Here is a 14,525-nt window from a genome sequence, read left to right as displayed (position 1 = left end):
CAGTTATGTGGTAAAGGGCAGGATTTGCTTCTGTATGTACATATTTTATGATTGGCAGCCACCAGCATTGGTTCTGCTCATAAATAATTAACCATTAATAATTTGAGTTGGTCCTGGACCACCAACCCAGGGCACCCCTGCATATGTCTCGAGGCACCCCAGGGAGCCACGGCACACAGTTTGGGAACCACTGACATACATCATTTACAGTAGAATAATGATTACAAGTGTAGTTTAAAAAAAAATTATATATATATATATATATATATATATATATATATATATATATATATATATATATATATATATATAATTTTTCAAACAACCCCAGTTGGGCTGTAAAATATCTTTCTAATGTTAGTTTTTATCTTGAGAAATTAATCTCAGAACAGAGTAGAATACAGCTGCAAATGATAAATGTTTTTTTGGGGGAGGGGGGGTTTAAAGCCTGAGATATTTACATGCAAGCGGTTTTTACAGATAGAGCGCTGTGTGATGTCTCTTGTACCAGATGTAAGTGAGACTATTTACTGCACTTGTCAGGAGTCTGGTGCACTTAGCTAAAATTCTTTATGGAGACGCCGGTCTCTAGTGACCATCTGCTACACGCGGCTGAATATGAAATACAGAAGGAACACTTTGCCGGAGCGATGCAGCAGTGCGATATTAATCCCTACATTTACTCCCATGAAAACAAACATCAGAGCCGCCAGTTCTCTTACCTGCTACTGTCCTTTCCTCTTCAATTTATCCTCCCCCATTTATTCAGGTTGTTTAATTGTAGGTAAAACTTGTTACACAGTTTTTCGAAGGCAATTAGTTTGTTGTCATCAAAAGCAATTTATTGATTTTTTTTCCCTTCAAGTAATTTGCAGCCATAATTCTTTTCCTATTTGATCAGTCTTGGCTTAATGCAATCTAAGGAAACACAATTTTATATTGGCACTTCATTATACCTGCCAACTGGGATAGAACTTTTAACTCCTTAAGTGAAAGAAACAAGTCTTTTGAGTATGATTTTTATTTAAGCATGGAGACCATTCTTAGAATGATTTCCTTTACACTGTATTTGCTACCCTCCTAAAATGGTCGGGATGCTCCCAAAAATTAGGAGGTGCTCCCTGCCCTTTGGAAAGATGGGCAAGTATACCACTTTTCTCAGAGGACCCTCACACGCTCTCCTCAGCCACCCGCAACAGAGTACAAGTGGCGTTCCAAGGGGGACCTGGTGATGTGATCTGTGCTGAATCACCTCATCATCATAGTCCCGCCCTCTATTATACAGTGCCTGCTTTCTGACATGCTATATCAGGATGCAATTGTGATGTCACACCCCCCAGTCAGCCCGCTTTCCGCCAAAACACGTATCCTATGTGCCTACCATTTTGCTTCCTCCTAGAGGACTTAGTAAAGTACTGTAGGTACGGTAAGTATAAATTACCCTGATGCAATAGGTCTGTCAGATGGGGTACTCTGGGGTGCCGGATGAGGCTCCGACAGTCAGAACTGCTAAACGCTCCTTTTGGAGCCTCTGGCCCTGCATCTGCAGAAACATACATCCCGCCGATAGAATATATTGCACTGAGATATTGGGAGGTAAGATCCACCTACTCTGGCCTTTTAGGTTGCAGTATTATGGTTAGGGGCTAGAGTTGGATTAGGGTATTAGTGGTAGAATATTAGAGTCATGGTTTCGGTAAGGGTTGCGGTGTAACGGCAGTAGGATTAATTGTGAGGGTTTTCTGTATAAGTATTCAAGTTTAAGGGGTCAATCCTATTAAACCTGAAGGGTGTGAGTTGCCGTTTGGGTGCCATTTTCATGCTGAAAATGGCACCTGAATTAACCCTAACTCGCACCCTTCGCAGGGCCAAATTCACTGAAATTTGCTCGCACCCCTATTTTTCAGTGAATTCGGCCAGCCGTAAAGTGTGCCGGGTGTCATGATGATTCGCTCTCGGACCCCTAAGATTAAGAGTATTCGTTTTTGGGGTTAGGAATAACAATACATTTATTCATATAACAAACTTTCTCCAACAGAACTCAACGTGTTTAATGGTGAGGAGGAAGGTATTAGTTTAGGGTATTAGGATTAAGCGTGAGGTTTAGGGTCAGGGGCATAACTAGAACCTTATGGGCCCCATAGCAAAAATCATGAAAGGGCCCTCCTCCCCCGCTTATTGGTGTGTATCTCTATGAAAGCCCGTACACACTGGGCGATTCTTGCGGGCTGACGATATTGACAGCTGTCGGCATCAGCAAGTGCATACTGTAGTGTACACACTATTTGATGCTACTTGATGCTGGTGGGGGGGGCAGGGTGTTAAAGGCTTGCGTGAACATTATACACCCTGCAAAGGTTATAGCGGGTTTAGCGCATTTTCAGCTCACAGCACATCAGAACTTTACTTCCAGATCTTACTGCTGCTGTTGCCTCTTCTTCAATAACTAACTTCTCTTCTCACCCCTGGGGCTCCCTCTCCTGTACCCTACACCCACCCTGCTACCCCCCCGGTAATCTCCGAACACTGCTATCTCTGCAGGTGACTGCCCTGAGCTCCACAGCCAGCACCCTACACATCCCACCTCCTCACCCGCGGCACGCTACACATCTCTCCCTGCCCAGCATGCTACACATCTCTCTCCAACCGGCACGCTACCCATACCCTCCCCTGGATCCCACTACCGCCCGCTACCTCCGGTGAACAATAAAGATAAAAAGAAATTAACTACAGAAGGGTGCAGGAAATAGCAAGCTGGTCCTGCTATGGGGCCCCCCAAGCCCCGGGGCCCCATAGCAGCTGCATCCCCTGCACCTTCTGCAGTTACGCCACTTGCATCTTGTAATCTTCAATGCTATGGACAACTGAAATTCTATCTAGCATGGATGTTTTCAGGGAACTGCCTCAATTGAATTACATTCTAGGGTGGTTATTCTGGTAGATTTGCTCGAATGTCAATCAGATCCCACCTTGCGAATGGTGGTACGCCGGCCCATCAGTTGCACGGCGTGCGACTGGATATTTTACATAATTACATCAATCAATTACATCAATTTGCAGCCTGCGGAGGGAACACCCACATCATTTGATGGTCTCCAACCATCGAACGAATGATGTGGAACGTGCACGCATATCTAAGGTTGCTCAGAGCACCCTTACATCTGTGTGCACATTCTGGGGGAAGATTACCAGTTGTCAGCTCCCCCCCCCCCCCCCCCGCACACGCGTCATGGGCCCATTTGCACGAGAACGCCCAACATTCTCATGGGAACGTCTATAAAATTCTGGGCGTTCCCATATGCTAATGGGACGCCACACTGCACCACGACCCCCCCATGCCCTCCGCTCGTAAGGATGGATGCGTACACCCAGCAAATAATTTGTTCGCTGTGGGCACATGCACCCTGCGACTGCAAAACATCGGACCCCTTGTATACGAAGGGGTCCGTACGAATGGACCTGAATAAGGTCCTAGGTTTGCGCATGTTGGATAAGTACCTTGCTACTGAAAATGTTATGCTGCTCTTGCACCTAATTACATTTGGCCCAGGGCGTGGAAGTCAAATATCCATGCACAGGGAGTAGGCATTGCCTCATTGGAGGGGCGTGGCTTTGCAGAGTGAACCCCCATTTTCATCACTCCAGGGGTGACAAGGGCTGGGTGGTGCAATTAATGTTACAGCAGCACCCAGCTCTGAGCAGGAGTCAGTATTTTGGTGACACCCGGGTGCGTCCTGCACCCCACATACCGTCCTTGTGACACCACTGATGCTACATAGTGACAGAACTCTCGGAGACAATGGAAGTGCCCATCTTTGGGAACAAACTCAGAAGAGACTCCTCTGCTGTAGCACCAGTGTTCTGGTAGAAGTGCTAACTCCAGACTTTCAGACCTCACCACACTGCAATGAAGTGCTTGATGCAATCTGCAACTGGTAATTAGCGAGCGGTGCACCCAGGACTGCCTCTGGTTACCATGACCTCAGTCCCCTTCTCCTGTGGATAGGTGCCAGGATTGCACTACAAAGAACATACAAGTGAGAGGAGGTAGTGACAGGATGAGCGGCAGCCAGGGGAGCAAGAGCCACTATCACATCTGGTAAAGCCTTCATTTTATTTAGCAGCGGCTGCAGGGCCGGCACCACCACTAGGCAGCCTTAGGCATTAGCCACTGGAGGGCGCCAGTCTGGAGCAAGCCCCCCCTGGATGGAGGTTGACGGCGTCCGCAACTGAAGAGGACCTGGATGGGATACTGCAGAGGACCTGCAGGGAGGATCTGCAGGAATCCCCAGGTCCCTCCCGCGCAGCGTCATCCGACACCCCTCCCCCCCATCAAGTGACATGGCCAACTCAGGGTACCTCCCACGCCACATCACCCGGCACCGGGCGAGCATCCCCCCATTCCCCCATTGAGTGAATCCGCACAGCCAGCCCAGGTACCTCCCACGCCACATCGTGGGCGACCCTTCCACACACCCCCCCCCCGTTCTCCCTCCGTGTATCGGGTGAGCGCCGGGGCGCCCCTCCACCTGGGGCGCTCCGGTGCTGTGTACCGGCCCTGGGCGGCTGCATACCTGTCCGGCTGGGGGGCTGGCTGATCTTCTTCTGGCTGCAGTCCCTGAACTCCTGGTGATTGATTGCTGATGTCACTGGGAGGTGGGACATCGGCCTGGCAGCGATAGGGCTTAGGGCTAGGGCTTAACTCTGGCATTGCTGAGCAATCTGACTTCTATGAACTGCATTAGTTGCAGCCCATAGAAGCCAGATAGGGCTAATGGGAAGCCCTCCTTCTGGTATCGCAGTATGAAATGGCAGACATAGGGTTAGAAAACACCTGCCCCTGGGACTGAAGGTCTGGCCAAAGTCCCTGAGGGTGGCAGATCCTACTGGTGGGGCTGTAGCCAGTAGGTAAAATACACCACTGACTTTCATGTAATACCATGCAGGAGAATAGTTTGTATTTTGGAAATACATTTGATCGACAAACAATTTATAACTGAGATGTAAAGTATTGTTCCTCTGTGATTTATCAGATAAACTATGTTTTATGAATATCAGTTGCTCCAGCAGACACAGACGTCTGTCAGTGAACACTGACTGATCACCCAACCATTTATAGGTTTCTTTGTTGAAAAGCATTCCTCTTATGTTTTTACAATATTGGTTTATTGTTTAGGAGCGAAAGATAAAAAATGTAAAAGAGAGAGCAGAGGAGAGGTATAGGACTAATAGAGGGAGAAAAAGGGAGTGAAAACAAGATGTGAGAGATGTCAGTAGCAGGGCCAGATTAAGGGGGGGGGGGGCACAGGAGGTCAGGGCCCCCCTGTGGTTGTCAGGTATTTAATATATATATATATAAAGGTTTTTAGCTAAAGCCAGAGCAAACTGACTGCACAAATGTGCAGTGCATAACTGGGAGTTGACTAAGTCCCATGAGACTTTGCACAAGAGGACAGAGGCTGAGAGGCTTGTGTTGAGCTCTGCTTGGTGGAGTTCATCATATGCTTCTCAGTCCCATGGAGGACAGCAGCACCAGTGGCCTCTTCATGGGAGGATTTTTAATTAGAGGCAATGCTGAGCCTGTCTGGGACAAACACAGGCTTTCATGTGGTGATTATATATATATATATATATATATATATATATATATAAAGGAAAGGAAGTTTCAGAGTGCGCCAATTTCATTTACATATACAACAAATCTGTTGATTAACAATATAGAAGTCCAAATGGTATTTGTAAAAAGATTTATTCGGAAGTCTTCCAAAATGATGACAAAGGCCCAACGCGTTTCGTCAATAGCTTGACTTCATCAGGGGCATTGGAAGTAGAGCAGTACAAAATAATTGAATCTTTTAGTGTTTGGATCTCAGGAGTTCACTTCCGGTTTTGCACTGCTCTAATTTATTCTATTCTGTTGTTAAATATTGGGGTCATTCATCCATTCCCCTAAAAAAACTTTTGATATCAGTGGACTGCTACTACACCTTGTTCTACTGCTTCTGCTGATCCCTAGCGATACCAGCATAAGCCTCTTCCAGTTTCGTCTCCCGCAAGCAAATTTCTGCTGTTTTTCTAAAAATTAAACAATGAATAGTGTGATATTAATTTTTACTGCTCTACTTCCAATGCCCCTGATGAAGTCAAGCTATTGACGAAACGCGTTGGACCTTTGTCATCATTTTTGAAGACTTCCGAATAAATCTTTTTACAAATACCATTTGGACTTTTATATTGTTGATCAACAGATTTGTTGTATATGTAAATTAAATTGGCGCACTCTGAAACTTCCTTTCCTTTATCTCTAAAACCTTTGGGTCCTGTCTAACAGGGGGCCCCTCAGAGGTGCTGCCTTCCCTTTGTGAGGCGCGGTTGGGTTCCATTGTCTCATATATATATATATATATATATATATATATATATATATATATATATATATATAAGGTGGACAATTAGAGGCAAGCACACCAATTAAAGTTGAAAGCATGAAAAGTCTTTATCAAAAAAGTGAGGGCAAAAATCCAACTTGCAGTACAATCATGACAAAAGGTTTGTTACCAATGCAGGAGAACATCATCCATTATGCAAAAAGCAGGAGTACAGGACTGCAGGGATGCCATATTCTAGCTCAACAGCTGTTTCGATGGAAGTACCATCGTCATCAGGAGCATACTGAATAGGCTCACAGAGCGCGTTTTTATAGAGGCCAACAATTAGAACCAATTATCATAAACACAGGTGTACCTGAAAACAATGACGAATCACACGCCATCTTACTGAAGGTAACAAGTCTATTGGCTCACCTGACCGCTGGTTCAGGAAGTATGGGCGCATGACACAGGTAACTCACCTAGCGCCAGCGTCTGTTACTGTGGAAACCACGTAGCGTCACCGGAAGTGACGCAACGCAGGTCTCAGCCGAAGCCGGACACTGCGATCGTCACTATGGCAACGCAAGACGGCGTCCTCAGCGCCATACAGCGCGAATCCCGATTGGCTATCAGGAGAAGCGCTGGCGACACATGATTCTGCCGTCTTGTACACAGAGATGTGGCGGCGCTGTGACTGGACCCTGTCACCAAGGGACAATCACAGAAGCCGTGTAACAAATCTGGTACAGAGCGGGGGAGCATCAAAAGGACTGTGCCAAAGAACGATATAAGTTAATGGGACTAATGCAATAGGTTCCATGTTGGCCCATAGTTAGAACGCGCTGAGTGACACAAAATATAGTGATATAAAAAAAGTGCAAACATCAATATTAACTGGAAAAATTATCATGAATGGAAACATAATTAACGAGGAGAAGATTACAGAAAACAATGGAATGATAGATCTTCATTTAAGCCAGCAGGTGCAATACAGTTTAAACGGTGTATCCAGTAACTCTCTTTCTGTAGTAATAGTTTACCACGGTCGCCACCTCTACGAAGGGGTGGTACATGGTCGATGGGAATAAAATTAAAGTCTCTTGGTAGATGTTTAAACAAAGCGAAATGCTTGGCAACAGGTGGAGTTGACGGTTCTATTTGTACATATGCTTTTTTTATGGACGATCGGTGCATGGCAACTCTCTCCTTTAAAGTACGTACAGTTTTCCCAATATATATTAAAGAACAGGGACAGATGATTGCGTACACGATGTAGCGACTATCACAGTCTAGATGATATTTGCTCTCATGTTGTTGAGAAGTGGCAGGATCAACGAAGTGCGAACCAGTTCTCACAAACTGGCAATTGACACAATGTCCACATTTGAAGCTGCCCTTTTGCGGACTTAACCATGTTTGCTTTTTCACTGGCTCCAGATCTGACTTGGCTACAATGTCCTTTACATTCCTGCTTTTTTTGTAGCAGAACATAGGTGCATTTTTGCAGAATTGGCCCATGATGTTGTCTGTTTGTAGAATGTGCCAGTGTTTGAGCACTGTTTCGCGGATCCTGCTGGAGGCGATAGAAAAGGTGGTGATAAATGTTAAACGTTCAATTGTTGATTTCGAGGCTTTAGGAGTTAATAGTTCCTCTTGTGACATTAACAAACATTTATCTATTGCTTCTTCTATTTCAGCACACGGATAACCCCGTTCAATGAATTTAGCCCCCATATCACATAAAGAATCATGTACTTTTTCTGTCTCAGAAGTAATACGCACCACTCTCATTAACTGTGATAGAGGAAGACCCCTCTTAAGTGGGAGTGGGTGAAAACTATCACAGTAGAGTAGTGTATTTTTATCAGTGGGTTTCCTAAACAACTGAGTACTGAGACTGCCACTTTTATTGGTAACACAAACGTCAAGAAAGTTGAGCGTCACCTCACTGAAAGCCATGGTGAACCTAATTGTTGTTGCCAGAGAATTAAGGTAGTCCAAGAATTCGGTAAGGAGTCTAGCGCCACCAGTCCAAATCAAAAATAAATCGTCTATATAGCGAACATAAAAAAATATGTATTGGGAAAATAAACCATTAGCCATTATATGTTGATTTTCATACAAATGCATATATAGATTGGCGTACGATGGGGCCATGTTAGACCCCATCGCCGTCCCTTGTAACTGTAAAAAAAATGAGTTTTCAAACAAAAAATAATTTTTTGTTAAAACAATCTCCATCAATAACAGTAAAAAGTTTACATTGGGACCGGTATAAAGAGGACTGGTGGAAACTAGACTCCTGACCGCATCAAGACCATCGACATGTTTAATGTTGGTATATAAGCTTGTCACATCAAGTGTGACAAGCAATGAAGACTCAGGTATATTGCCTAGGCCCTTCAATTTATTAATGAAGTCCGTGGTGTCCCTGAGATAAAAAGCAGTATTTTGTACAATCGGTTGTAACCAATAATCTACGTATTGCGAAATCGGCTGGCACAGGGATCCACATGATGAAACAATGGGACGTCCTGGAGGATTAACCAGCGATTTATGTATTTTCGGCAATACGTAGATTATTGGTATTCTAGGATGATTTTGTGTAAAAAAAACCGCAGTGGGTTCGTCTATCCAATTATTACATAAACCCATATTTATCACAGCGTCTATTTCTTTTTTGTAGTTATAAGTTGGGTCATAAGTCAAGCTTTTATAACATACTACATCATTGAGCTGTCGTTTAATTTCATTAATGTAGTCAATCCGATTTAATATCACCACTCCGCCCCCTTTATCAGCAGGGCGGATGGTGATATCTTGGTTATTTTTCAATGAATCCAAAGCCAAATTTTGGTCTCTGGAGAGATTGGAAAAAGAAATTTTCTGTTTACTCATAAAGTTAGACACCTCTGATCTCACAAGTCTGGTGAATGTCTCGATGGATGGGTTAGTACAAGGCGGATCAAAGGTACTAGCCGGTTTAAAGGGACTGGACACAGTGGTTTTAGCAGGCGGATGTTTGGCAAAGTGATCTTTAAGTTTGAGTAATCTATAGAAGCGGTAAAATTCCACTTCAAATTCAAAAGGTCTTTGTCTATGGGTTCTGACAAAGGATAAACCCCTTGTCAGGACCTGGACTTCGTTGGGCTTAAGGTCATAGTTGGACAAATTAAACACTACGTCGTGCCCTTCACTTTCTTGCCTGTTTGTCTGCGGCCGCCTACGCTTAGACCTTCTACAAGGTCTTCTGCTAAAGGATCTTTCTGTTTGGACCGTGTGACTGTGCCCCTGGGAAAAACCCTCTTCTGTGACTGGTCTGAGTCAGACGCAGAAGTCTGTGTGTCTAATTCTGAAAATTTTCTGTCAAACCTGCCTGGTCGTCTCCTTCTAGGTTTGGAATTGTCTCTCCAGGAATACCTGGATTCATGGCCATTGACCCAACCATATACCTTAAGTTCTCTATAATCATCCTTGACCAATTTGTATTTGCTTTTTTTGAAAGCTAGCAGTTCAGTGTGAAAAGAGTTAATGGCTTCATCCAATTTAACCATAAGGTCACCAGCTGGATCAGATCTCAACAATTCAAGACCAGAGCTAGTAACCTTGGTAATCTCCTGTTCTAAAGTGGCTAAATCAGTGTTAACTTGCTCTATAACCAATAACAGTAATTGAAAAGAACAATCATTTAATATATGGCACCATTGTTGACAAAAGACAGGGTTAGTTCTACCAATAGTAGGCTGGTTACGGATCCTGAACCCCCTGGGAATAAATTTTTCTTTGAAATACTGTGAGAGTGTGAGCCCATGAAGTGTCAGCTCCACTTTCCTTTTTCTTAGTTTAAGTAAATCAGCATATATTTCTTTCGGAGTTTCAATATCAAAAGCCAGAGAGTCAGTGTCCGTGAATAAAATCCTTGCCACATCTTTGTTATCAAATCTTTTCAAATCCATCAGTGATTCTGCAAGAACAGCTGTTCCTTCCATGACAAAAATATAACCAATCAACGGTAATCCACACCATAAGAAGAAAAAGTTTTTAGAAGAAAAAACTTGTAGAAAAAATTATAAGATAAGTCCAATATTGAGGTGCCACAAAAGCATACAAATGTAAAGGAATCCAGGCATCTGTGCACACTCCTATCCAAGGAGATGGGTGCTAAAAAACCATGTAAAATGTATTCAAGGTGGACAATTAGAGGCAAGCACACCAATTAAAGTTGAAAGCATGAAAAGTCTTTATCAAAAAAGTGAGGGCAAAAATCCAACTTGCAGTACAATCATGACAAAAGGTTTGTTACCAATGCAGGAGAACATCATCCATTATGCAAAAAGCAGGAGTACAGGACTGCAGGGATGCCATATTCTAGCTCAACAGCTGTTTCGATGGAAGTACCATCGTCATCAGGAGCATACTGAATAGGCTCACAGAGCGTGTTTTTATAGAGGCCAACAATTAGAACCAATTATCATAAACACAGGTGTACCTGAAAACAATGACGAATCACACGCCATCTTACTGAAGGTAACAAGTCTATTGGCTCACCTGACCGCTGGTTCAGGAAGTATGGGCGCATGACACAGGTAACTCACCTAGCGCCAGCGTCTGTTACTGTGGAAACCACGTAGCGTCACCGGAAGTGACGCAACGCAGGTCTCAGCCGAAGCCGGAGACTGCGAGCGTCACTATGGCAACGCAAGACGGCGTCCTCAGCGCCATACAGCGCGAATCCCGATTGGCTATCAGGAGAAGCGCTGGCGACACATGATTCTGCCGTCTTGTACACAGAGATGTGGCGGCGCTGTGACTGGACCCTGTCACCAAGGGACAATCACAGAAGCCGTGTAACAAATCTGGTACAGAGCGGGGGAGCATCAAAAGGACTGTGCCAAAGAACGATATAAGTTAATGGGACTAATGCAATAGGTTCCATGTATCATTCCATTGTTTTCTGTAATCTTCTCCTCGTTAATTATGTTTCCATTCATGATAATTTTTCCAGTTAATATTTATGTTTGCACTTTTTTTTTTTTTATATCACTATATTTTGTGTCACTCAGCGCGTTCTAACTATGGGCCAACATGGAACCTATTGCATTAGTCCCATTAACTTATATCGTTCTTTGGCACAGTCCTTTTGATGCTCCCCCGCTCTGTACCAGATTTGTTACACGGCTTCTGTGATTGTCCCTTGGTGACAGGGTCCAGTCACAGCGCCGCCACATCTCTGTGTACAAGACGGCAGAATCATGTGTCGCCAGCGCTTCTCCTGATAGCCAATCGGGATTCGCGCTGTATGGCGCTGAGGACGCCGTCTTGCGTTGCCATAGTGACGCTCGCAGTGTCCGGCTTCGGCTGAGACCTGCGTTGCGTCACTTCCGGTGACGCTACGTGGTTTCCACAGTAACAGACGCTGGCGCTAGGTGAGTTACCTGTGTCATGCGCCCATACTTCCTGAACCAGCGGTCAGGTGAGCCAATAGACTTGTTACCTTCAGTAAGATGGCGTGTGATTCGTCATTGTTTTTAGGTACACCTGTGTTTATGATAATTGGTTCTAATTGTTGGCCTCTATAAAAACGCGCTCTGTGAGCCTATTCAGTATGCTCCTGATGACGATGGTACTTCCATCGAAACAGCTGTTGAGCTAGAATATGGCATCCCTGCAGTCCTGTACTCCTGCTTTTTGCATAATGGATGATGTTCTCCTGCATTGGTAACAAACCTTTTGTCATGATTGTACTGCAAGTTGGATTTTTGCCCTCACTTTTTTGATAAAGACTATTCATGCTTTCAACTTTAATTGGTGTGCTTGCTTCTAATTGTCCACCTTGAATACATTTTACATGGTTTTTTAGCACCCATCTCCTTGGATAGGAGTGTGCACAGATGCCTGGATTCCTTTACATTTGTATGCTTTTGTGGCACCTCAATATTGGACTTATCTTATAATTTTTTCTACAAGTTTTTTCTTCTAAAAACTTTTTCTTCTTATGGTGTGGATTACCGTTGATTGGTTATATTTTTGTCATGGAAGGAACAGCTGTTCTTGCAGAATCACTGATGGATTTGAAAAGATTTGATAACAAAGATGTGGCAAGGATTTTATTCACGGACACTGACTCTCTGGCTTTTGATATTGAAACTCCGAAAGAAATATATGCTGATTTACTTAAACTAAGAAAAAGGAAAGTGGAGCTGACACTTCATGGGCTCACACTCTCACAGTATTTCAAAGAAAAATTAATTCCCAGGGGGTTCAGGATCCGTAACCAGCCTACTATTGGTAGAACTAACCCTGTCTTTTGTCAACAATGGTGCCATATATTAAATGATTGTTCTTTTCAATTACTGTTATTGGTTATAGAGCAAGTTAACACTGATTTAGCCACTTTAGAACAGGAGATTACCAAGGTTACTAGCTCTGGTCTTGAATTGTTGAGATCTGATCCAGCTGGTGACCTTATGGTTAAATTGGATGAAGCCATTAACTCTTTTCACACTGAACTGCTAGCTTTCAAAAAAAGCAAATACAAATTGGTCAAGGATGATTATAGAGAACTTAAGGTATATGGTTGGGTCAATGGCCATGAATCCAGGTATTCCTGGAGAGACAATTCCAAACCTAGAAGGAGACGACCAGGCAGGTTTGACAGAAAATTTTCAGAATTAGACACACAGACTTCTGCGTCTGACTCAGACCAGTCACAGAAGAGGGTTTTTCCCAGGGGCACAGTCACACGGTCCAAACAGAAAGATCCTTTAGCAGAAGACCTTGTAGAAGGTCTAAGCGTAGGCGGCCGCAGACAAACAGGCAAGAAAGTGAAGGGCATGACGTAGTGTTTAATTTGTCCAACTATGACCTTAAGCCCAACGAAGTCCAGGTCCTGACAAGGGGTTTATCCTTTGTCAGAACCCATAGACAAAGACCTTTTGAATTTGAAGTGGAATTTTACCGCTTCTATAGATTACTCAAACTTAAAGATCACTTTGCCAAACATCCGCCTGCTAAAACCACTGTGTCCAGTCCCTTTAAACCGGCTAGTACCTTTGATCCGCCTTGTACTAACCCATCCATCGAGACATTCACCAGACTTGTGAGATCAGAGGTGTCTAACTTTATGAGTAAACAGAAAATTTCTTTTTCCAATCTCTCCAGAGACCAAAATTTGGCTTTGGATTCATTGAAAAATAACCAAGATATCACCATCCGCCCTGCTGATAAAGGGGGCGGAGTGGTGATATTAAATCGGATTGACTACATTAATGAAATTAAACGACAGCTCAATGACGTAGTATGTTATAAAAGCTTGACTTATGACCCAACTTATAACTACAAAAAAGAAATAGACGCTGTGATAAATATGGGTTTATGTAATAATTGGATAGACGAACCCACTGCGTTTTTTTTGACACAAAATCATCCTAGAATACCAATAATCTACGTATTGCCGAAAATACATAAATCGCTGGTTAATCCTCCAGGACGTCCCATTGTTTCATCATGTGGATCCCTGTGCCAGCCGATTTCGCAATACGTAGATTATTGGTTACAACCGATTGTACAAAATACTGCTTTTTATCTCAGGGACACCACGGACTTCATTAATAAATTGAAGGGCCTAGGCAATATACCTGAGTCTTCATTGCTTGTCACACTTGATGTGACAAGCTTATATACCAACATTAAACATGTCGATGGTCTTGATGCGGTCAGGAGTCTAGTTTCCACCAGTCATCTTTATACCGGTCCCAATGTAAACTTTTTACTGTTATTGATGGAGATTGTTTTAACAAAAAATTATTTTTTGTTTGAAAACTCATTTTTTTTACAGTTACAAGGGACGGCGATGGGGTCTAACATGGCCCCATCGTACGCCAATCTATATATGCATTTGTATGAAAATCAACATATAATGGCTAATGGTTTATTTTCCCAATACATATTTTTTTATGTTCGCTATATAGACGATTTATTTTTGATTTGGACTGGTGGCGCTAGACTCCTTACCGAATTCTTGGACTACCTTAATTCTCTGGCAACAACAATTAGGTTCACCATGGCTTTCAGTGAGGTGACGCTCAACTTTCTTGACGTTTGTGTTACCAATAAAAGTGGCAGTCTCAGTACTCAGTTGTTTAGGAAACCCAC

Source organism: Crinia signifera, chromosome 6, assembly GCF_055691185.1.
Source record: "Crinia signifera chromosome 6, ASM5569118v1, whole genome shotgun sequence".
NCBI lineage: Eukaryota > Metazoa > Chordata > Amphibia > Anura > Myobatrachidae > Crinia > Crinia signifera.
Note: the sequence above shows the minus strand (reverse complement) of the source record.